The following is a 10,107-nucleotide window of genomic DNA, read 5'->3' as shown; positions in this document are numbered from 1 at the left end:
TACAGCCTGTTACTCTACGGCCTGTTACTCTACAGTTTGTTACTCTACGGCCTGTTACTCTACAGTCTGTTACTCTACAGTCTGTTACTCTACAGCCTGTTACTCTACACGTCTGTTACTCTACAGTCTACCATTTTTTGAATGAGACCCAGCCATTTTCACCATCAGCTGTAGAGTCATGTGATTTCAAGATGTGGAGCCAATAGCAGTTTATGGATAACATGCACAAACTTCTATTTTATTAAATCAAACCTAGCAAACATTAGTGATGGGGTCTATTTGTGTTCTTATTAACAATAAATAAATAACAATAAGCAGAAGTGAAAGTAACACGTTACTGTAATTAAGAAGCTGTTTTATTGACTTTACTTTGAAGTCTGGTTAAAATGGTTTGAATGAAGTAAAGTAGTTAGTTTTCATCTTTTCATTTAAAGCTTTAAAGTGATAAAACTAGTAAAAGCCTTTCTGTCTTTGGACCAGACAAGCAATCAAATATAATGTGTAGTTGACAGGGGGAGTGAAGGCAGCAGAGAGACTGTACATGTATTAATAACCCATGTGAGGGTTTGGACTCTGTGGTGCAGCTCTGTGGTTTCACTCTGATATAACTGAGTCCTTTTCAGTCACCTGTTCTCCACCTGAGAGTCACGAACCTCTGAGCTCAGAGGCACAAATCACCAATCATCTCTGTTCCTGCCACGCAGTGAAAGTTTCATGCAGCCGCCACAAACCTGCAGTGCGTCAGTCCTTTACTGTTAAAGGTGAAATGAAACTCTGACTGACACTCACTGCATGCAATAAGAGAGAGAGGAGCTGAACTCATGTTTCAGCTCAGCTTGTCGTGTTTTTTAAAGGATGAAGACAAATTATGAGTCAAGGAAGAGGATGTGGTGAGGAGTAATTTCTGAACAAGCCTAACCTCTGTTTGCACAACTTGCAACACCTTTCTACAGAAGTTCCCTCGCACCTCGCCAGCTCAAACTTCTTGTAAGACTGAGCTGTCTGTGTTACGTGATGATTGGTGAACACAAAGTTAGCCTTAAAAAAGAAAGAAAGAAAGAAAGAAAGAAGCAAAAACAAGAAGTGAGGAGAAGCAGGAAGCAGAGTTTTCAGAGAGGCTGTACGCAGGAGACATTCATGTGGCTGTTGGAGCTCCGGCTTCAAAGACCTTCTCATTTTGGTGTGGCTTCACTCAAATTCAACACCATGAGATTCTGCACTGCGGTTTCATGTATGGGTGGAGGTGTAAAGATGGGTGACATAAATAGATGTACCTTCTCTGCAGGTTTGTATGGGAAGGACATCCTGAACAGGAGCAGCTCAGCATGGAGACACTGACATGTTTAAAGTTTTCCACTTCATGACCGGTCTGTGCTCACTGAGCCGTGCACTAATAAAACCTGAAGCATTATCAATACGAAGGCCTGAACACCCACACAAGCTGCACATCCTGCAGCTGATCAAACATGCTGACAGAGACAAGTGTGAACCGCCCACACAAACAAAAACCTTCACTTTCACTGAGAATTCAACCTGAGGATCAAACAGCTGAGAGTCAGTCAGAATAAATATCATTGATCAGGATTAATAACACGTCAGCAGAAACTACCGTTTGATTTTATTTCTATTTATCAATCACAATAAATCTGCATTGATTTGATGATTAATTATTCTTTCAGTATGTTCAGTTTATTGGACGTCAGGTCTGTCTATCGTGATCAGTCATGTGATCTCTGGAGACTGAAGTACTTTCTGCTGATGTAGTACTTTTACTTTAAATGCAGAACTTATTTTAAAGAGTACATCTGCATTGTAGTAATATATTTAATATAAACCCCAAAAATCCAAAATGATGATTGTTTTTCATCTTGTGTGCAAAATATTTAAAATTAATATGGTAGGATTTCAGTGGCTTCATAGAGTGTAGTAGTATTACACTAGTATTACACTAGTATTATAGTAGTATTATACTAGTATCAAATACTAATATAATACTACTAGTATTATAGTAGTATTATACTAGTATCAAATACTAATATAATACTACTAGTATTATAGTAGTATTACAGTAGTATTATAGTAGTATTACAGTAGTGTTATACTAGTATCAATAATACTATAATACTAGTAGTATTACAGTAGTATTACAGTAGTATTATAGTAGTATTACAGTAGTATTATAGTAGTATTACAGTAGTATTATAGTAGTATTACAGTAGTATTATAATCCCAGCTCATATAGTAGTATCAGATACTACTATAAGTAACTAGTATTATAGTAGTATTACAGTAGTATTATAGTAGTATTACAGTAGTATTATAGTAGTATTACAGCAGTATTATAGTAGTATTACAGTAGTATTATAGTAGTATTACAGTAGTATTATAGTAGTATTATAGTAGTATTACAGCAGTATTATAGTAGTATTACAGTAGTATTATAGTAGTATTACAGTAGTATTATAGTAGTATTACAGTAGTATTATAGTAGTATTATAGTAGTATTACAGTAGTATTACAGCAGTATTATAGTAGTATTACAGTAGTATTATAGTAGTATTACAGTAGTATTATAGTAGTATTACAGTAGTATTATAATCCCAGCTCATATAGTAGTATCAGATACTACTATAAGTAACTAGTATTATAGTAGTATTATAGTAGTATTACAGTAGTATTACAGTAGTATTATAGTAGTATTACAGTAGTATTACAGTAGTATTATAGTAGTATTACAGTAGTATAATATTAGTATTTGACATCAGATGAGTAAACACTGAACATGTTTGCTGAGAGAGAGAGAGAGAGAGACACTGAGAGAGAGAGAGGAGTGAGGAGAGAGAGAGAGACACTGAGAGAGAGAGAGACACTGAGAGAGAGAGAGGAGTGAGGAGAGAGAGAGGAGAGAGACAGAGAGAGAGAGGAGAGAGACAGAGAGAGAGAGGAGAGACAGAGACAGAAAGCGAGAGAGAGAGACAGAGGAGTGAGGAGAGATAGAGAGAGAGACAGAGAGAGAGAGGAGAGATAGAGAGAGAGACAGAGAGAGAGGGGAGAGAGACAGAGAGAGAGAGGAGAGACAGAGACAGAAAGCGAGAGAGAGAGACAGAGGAGTGAGGAGAGATAGAGAGAGAGACAGAGACAGAGAGAGAGAGGAGAGAGACAGAGGAGTGAGGAGAGATAGAGAGAGAGAGACAGAGGAGTGAGGAGAGATAGAGAGAGAGAGACAGAGGAGTGAGGAGAGATAGAGAGAGAGAGACAGAGGAGTGAGGAGAAAGAGAAATAGAGGAGAGCGGAGTGAGGAGAGAGACAGAGAGAGAGAGAGAGAGAGAGAGTGAGGAGAGAGAGACAGAGAGAGAGAGAGAGAGAGAGACAGAGAGAGAGAGAAACACCAAACCACAGCTGAAGATGTTTGTGATGCTGAGCGGAGAGATGAACCTCAGCGTGTGGTTTTGGGGGGTGGGAGTGTTTCTCCTCCCAGATAAGCTGCAGAGAAACACTGAGGAGGCTCTGAGTGTTAGTGCAGCAGCAGGTTTAACACCCCCCCCTCCTCCCCCTCCTCCCCCTCCTCCCCCTCCTCTCCTCCACAGAGACGAGGACGGACTTCTTCTTCTTTTAACATTTGAGGAGAAACAAACAAACAACGCGTCCTTCTTTCCTTCCAGAGTTTCTGCTTTCTCCTAAAAGTTGAGACCTCGCCCGCTAACCACGGCCTACGCCCACAGACGCACTCCACAGGTAGGCACCCCCCCTGCCCCCCCACATACACACACACTGCGCCCCCCCCCCACATACACACACACACACTCTCATACACCCCCCCCCCCTCCCCCCAGGGCCTCATCTGCACCCACGACCGGCTCAGATAGTCGAACCACCACCCGTCTGAGCAGTCATGTGACCCCGAGGCAGCGTATCAGCTGATCCTCAGCAGAGCAGCAGAGCAGCAGGTTAAAGGTTAAAGGTTAAAGGTTATTTTAAGTATAAAAAAAAAAAACTAAAATCATTCACAGTGATGCAGAAATGTTTGTATTCTAAAGTCTCGTCCAATCAGAAACATGCTCTGGACGATGATGTTTCTGTGACATCACAACTAGTCTGGAGCCAATCGTAGGCGAGTATTCAGCCTGCAGGCATCAAACTCTGTAGTACAGTTAGAGGTACTAGTACTCTACTGTAGTACAGTTAGAGGTACTAGTACTTTACTGTAGTACAGTTAGAGGTACTAGTACTCTACTGTAGTACAGTTAGAGGTACTAGTACTTTACTGTAGTACTGTTAGAGGTACTTGTACTTTACTGTAGTACAGTTAGAGGTACTAGTACTTTACTGTAGTGCAGTTAGAGGTACTAGTACTTTACTGTAGTGCAGTTAGAGGTACTAGTACTTTACTGTAGTACAGTTAGAGGTACTAGTACTTTACTGTAGTGCAGTTAGAGGTACTAGTACTTTACTGTAGTACAGTTTGAGGTACTAGTACTTTACTGTAGTACAGTTAGAGGTACTAGTACTATACTGTAGTACAGTTTGAGGTACTAGTACTTTACTGTAGTACAGTTAGAGGTACTAGTACTTTACTGTAGTACTGTTAGAGGTACTTGTACTTTACTGTAGTACAGTTAGAGGTACTAGTACTATACTGTAGTACAGTTAGAGGTACTAGTACTTTACTGTAGTGCAGTTAGAGGTACTAGTACTTTACTGTAGTACAGTTAGAGGTACTAGTACTCTACTGTAGTACAGTTAGAGGTACTAGTACTTTACTGTAGTACAGTTAGAGGTACTAGTACTATACTGTAGTACAGTTTGAGGTACTAATACTTTACTGTAGTACAGTTAGAGGTACTAGTACTTTACTGTAGTACAGTTTGAGGTACTAGTACTCTACTGTAGTACAGTTAGAGGTAATAGTACTTTACTGTAGTACAGTTTGAGGTACTAGTACTCTACTGTAGTACAGTTTGAGGTACTAGTACTTTACTGTAGTACTGTTAGAGGTACTTGTACTTTACTGTAGTACTGTTAGAGGTACTTGTACTTTACTGTAGTACAGTCTATGTTTTTATGTGTGTATAACTGAGGTTAATCTCAGATGCATCGCTGCTCGTCTCCGTCTCTGTTTTTGCAGTAAAACTCAGAGCGGCAGGTATTGCACAACCATTTCCCAGCATGCTTTGCTTCACAACATAAAACATAGCGTGCACACCTGTTGGCTGAGTGCAGGAAGCAGCAGCTGATCCAGAGAAAGAAGAGAAATGAGAATGAAGAGAGAGTGTGAGACGCTGCAGGCAGACTTAATGAAATGAAACTAAAATCAGAGTTTCCATCACGTAAAGCTGCAGATTATCGTGTGATTCAGTCACACGTCGTCTTCTGGTCACGCTCAGGTGTCAGACGGGTCCTGCTGCTCCGACAGTCACCTGACAGCTCGTAGTAAACTCAGATAAATGTGTACATCCTGGCCTCATTTAAAAACAAACCAGATCAGTAAGTAGACAGGAAGTGGTTTGTAGGGTTAGGGTTAGATTGTAGCTGCTGCAGCGGCTCATCACTGCAGCGCTGCTCGGCAGTAAAGTCGCTTTTTAACCAACGTTGTAAAAGATTAAAAGTTAAACAAAGAAAATAAAAGTCTGATAACAGTCATTGTTCTCCTCAGCACAAAGGCTCCATCATGTCTGAAAGAACTCATAGAACCTTATGAACCTACTAGAACACTGTGCTCCCAGCTCATAGAACCTTATGAACCTACTAGAACACTGCGCTCCCAGCTCATAGAACCTTATGAACCTACTAGAACACTGTGCTCCCAGCTCATAGAACCTTATGAACCTTCTAGAACACTGCGCTCCCAGCTCATAGAACCTTATGAACCTACTAGAACACTGCGCTCCCAGCTCATAGAACCTTATGAACCTACTAGAACACTGCGCTCCCAGCTCATAGAACCATATGAACCTACTAGAACACTGCTCATAGAACCTTATGTACCTACTAGAACACTGCTCATAGAACCTTATGAACCTACTAGAACACTGTGCTCCCAGCTCATAGAACCTTATGAACCTTCTAGAACACTGCGCTCCCAGCTCATAGAACCTTATGAACCTACTAGAACACTGCGCTCCCAGCTCATAGAACCTTATGAACCTACTAGAACACTGCGCTCCCAGCTCATAGAACCTTATGAACCTACTAGAACACTGTGCTCCCAGCTCATAGAACCTTATGAACCTACTAGAACACTGTGCTCCCAGCTCATAGAACCTTATGAACCTACTAGAACACTGAGCTCCCAGCTCATAGAACCTTATGTACCTACTAGAACACTGTGCTCCCAGCTCATAGAACCTTATGAACCTACTAGAACACTGTGCTCCCAGCTCATAGAACCTTATGTACCTACTAGAATACTGCGCTCCCAGCTCATAGAACCTTATGAACCTACTAGAACACTGCGCTCCCAGCATGCAGGCCTACTTGTGGTTCCTAGTATCTCTAAAAGTAGAACAGGAGGCAGAGCCTTCAGTTCTCAGGTTCCTCTCCTCTAGAACCATCTCCCAGATTGGTTCCAAGGGGCAGAACCCTCTCTACGTTTAAGAGTAATTACACATTGATCCAGTTTTCTCTTATTGATCTTTTTTTAATATATTGATTATATTGAACTGGGCGTAACCTCCATGCTGTCTTGCTGCGGAGTTCAGTCTGAATTTATGAATTCATGATTTTACCAACTCTTATTTATTCATCACTGACTGATTATTTAATCTTTTTGTTTCGTCTGAACTGATCTCAGAGCCGAGGATCAGCTGCACCACATCGCCATGAAGGAGAGCAGTGTGGCCTTTAAACGTTCCTTTGTGATAAAGCTTCTAGTTAGGGTTTCAGCTCCTAGTTTATGCTGCTATAGGCTTAGACTGCCGGGGGACTCCCATGATGCACTGGGCTCCTCTCTCCTCCTCTCTCTCTCTATCCATCCATCTATATCCATTAACATTCATGTTCTATTAATGCATCAATAAGCTAAACTGGTTCTGAGGGTTCTTCCTGTTAAAAGATGTTCTCCCACTCTGAGTCTGGTTCTGAGGGTTCTTCCTGTTAAAAGATGTTCTCCCACTCTGAGTCTGGTTCTGAGGGTTCTTCCTGTTAAAAGATGTTCTCCCACTCTGAGTCTGGTTCTGAGGGTTCTACCAAGTGCTGCTCATGTGTGAATGTTGGGTCTCTTTAAATGAAACCTGAAGAGTTCGGTTTAGACCTGCTCTATGTGGAAAGAGCCTTCACATGACTCTGTTGGGATTTGGTGCTTTATAAATAAAGATTGATTGATTGATTGAAACCAGTTAAACCAGTTTGAACAAGCTGACTCAGCAGGTAAATCCATTTAGAATTAGACCAGCTAAGGTTTGAAACTGGTTCTAACTGGATTTTAAACAATAATAATAATAATAATAATTAATCTGCAACAATTTTAATAATCAGTTAATTGTTTAAAACACTGTTTAACCAAAATATGAAATATAATATTACAGATGGTGAGTTCAGAGTTAATGAACATCAGAGTTCACTTCTTTTTCAAAAACTGATCATTTTATTCTCAGATGTGAAGAATGAACTGAGTCTGTTTTCTTTGTTCTTCTTCTCTTTAACACACCGATGTGTTTTATTGAAAGTTGTTTTAAAGGTGAGCAGATGAACAGCAGCGTGTTTGTTTCCCTTCAGTCTGCTGAACAAAGACGTTTTGATTTACATCCTGTGACACCTCCCTCCTTCCTCTGCTTCCTCTCTCTCTCTCTGTACCTCTACCTCTCTCTCTCTCTGTACCTCTCTCTCTCTCTGTACCTCTCTCTCTCTCTCTCTCTCTCTCTCTCTCTGTATCTCTCTCTCTCTCCCTCTCTCTCTCTGTCTCTGTCTCTGTCTCTCTCTTTCTCTTTCTCTCTCTTTCTCCCCCTCCCTCCCTCCCTCTCTACCTCCCTCCCTCCCCCCCTCCCCTCTCTCTCTCTCTCTCTGTGCGTGCTGCTGGTTAAAGCATAGAGCTGCAGAGCTGCAGGCTGACAGGTGAGCGTCTCTCTGCTGCTGTGACAACAACAAGAAGCAGAAGTGGAGCGGAGATGCGTCTGAGCTGGCGTGTGGCTGCGCTGCTGCTGCTGCTGCTGGCGGCTCAGACTGCAGCTCAGAGCGGAGACGGAGACACTGACACAGGTGAGAACAACTTTTACACTGTTTATGACCACATGTGATCACAATGACTCCTAAATGACTTCTGCTCCGTCACCCTGAGGCTGGGTTCACTCTGTTGTGGCTCCTAAAGACTCTCACAGACTCCGACACATCAGTGAGGGTGATGCACAGTTACATCATGAGTCTGGAGATCATATTTAACATGAGTTACTTAGAGTTTATAAAAGTACCAAATAATGTAATACTGCAGTACTTTTACTGTAATACTGCATATCACTATAATACTGCAGTACTTTTACTGTAATACTGCATACTACATCACTATAATACTGCAGTACTTTTACTGTAATACTGCATACTACATCACTATAATACTGCAGTACTTTTACTGCAATACTACATACTACATCACTATAATACTGCAGTACTTTTACTGTAATGGAGTATTTGTACACTGCAGTATTAGTACTTTTACTGCAGTAAAGTATCAGTGAAGTACTTCTTCAGTGTTTTCAGTGGAATCATAAACTTATTTCTCTGAATTGATTTAATAATAAAATAAATGAATAACAGTTTTGCACTTTTAGACTAGAAAAAAAGCATTTATCTGTGATGAGCGACTGGCTGAAGTTATGGAATAAAAGCAAAGTTATCATTAATTTATGGTTTATTAGACTGAATAAACTGAATTTATTTGTTTTCACTGTTTAAATATAAAGTAAAGGTTGAGCTTCTGTCAGAGGGTTGGAGTTAGGTCGGGTTGCTGTAAGTGTTTGACAGTTGATCAGTGGGAGCAGATCAATGTGTGAAAATGAGGTGAGAGGTGTGAGGAAAAACAAAAGGTTTGTTATTTGTCCTGAAACACTGAGCGATGAACAGCTGACAGGTGAAAGGTCAGAGGTCAGAGGTGAAGTTCACACAGACGAATGAACCGCAGCGTCACACCAGCTGTGATCAGCGTTCAGTCCGTCGGTGACCGCTGCTGTCAGACTGTCGACCTTTTCACTGACGCATCATATCAATACTCCACAGATTGATTTGAAGATAACTATGTATGAATTTGAAGATATCAGAGTTTATGTTCTGGGTTCATCCTCTGGGGAACACTTCTCCTCCAGCGCCACCATGACGGGAATAGTTGCATGAGAATCCATCTTAATGGTTGTTGAGATATTTCACTCTGAGCCATGAAAGTCGGCCTCAAGCTGGCACTAAAGGAAAAGTAGGATTTTATCTTCTGGGAAACTTGAATGTCTGAACATCCACAGCAGTTATTTCAGTGTGGAGTGAAGCATCAGACTGAACCATTAAAGCCGACTGATATATCGCTCAACTGGTTTTATCAGCTGATATCGCAAAAATGTCTAAGTGGTGTAACCATAAAAACTTTGTACCAAATAATTCAACTTGCTTAAAAACAGTAAATAGTCAATAAAACACCATATCAACTAGTGTGGCATGATCTTACATTATAACTTTTATATTAAATAAAGCTAATGGAATACTATTGTTCTAAATATTACATTTCATCTGGTTACCATGGAGATCAGGAAACATTTACATGTTTTAAATGAAGTCATTATTAGTATAAGTCCACTTAAACACACTGTAGGTGATACAATATTTAATATCTATCATTCTTTTGTGGTTACACCATTTGACATGTTCAGGAGCATTCAGTGTTTTGGTATAAAATGGGTCAAAGGTCATTTCAAATCTCTCTTATTGATCTTTTTTTAATATATTGATTATATTGAACTGGGCGTAACCTCCATGCTGTCTTGCTGCGGAGTTCAGTCTGAATTTATCTATAACCTTCGTGTCGTCCTCCCTCCCTCCCTCCCTCCCTCCCTCCCTTCCTTCCTTCCTTCCCTACCTTCTTTCCTCTGTCCTTCTTCCTTCCTTCCTTCCTTCCTTGACTCTCTTATTGATCTT

Source organism: Scomber japonicus, chromosome 19 (genome assembly GCF_027409825.1).
Source record: "Scomber japonicus isolate fScoJap1 chromosome 19, fScoJap1.pri, whole genome shotgun sequence".
Classification (NCBI taxonomy): domain Eukaryota; kingdom Metazoa; phylum Chordata; class Actinopteri; order Scombriformes; family Scombridae; genus Scomber; species Scomber japonicus.
This window is presented reverse-complemented; position numbering follows the sequence as displayed.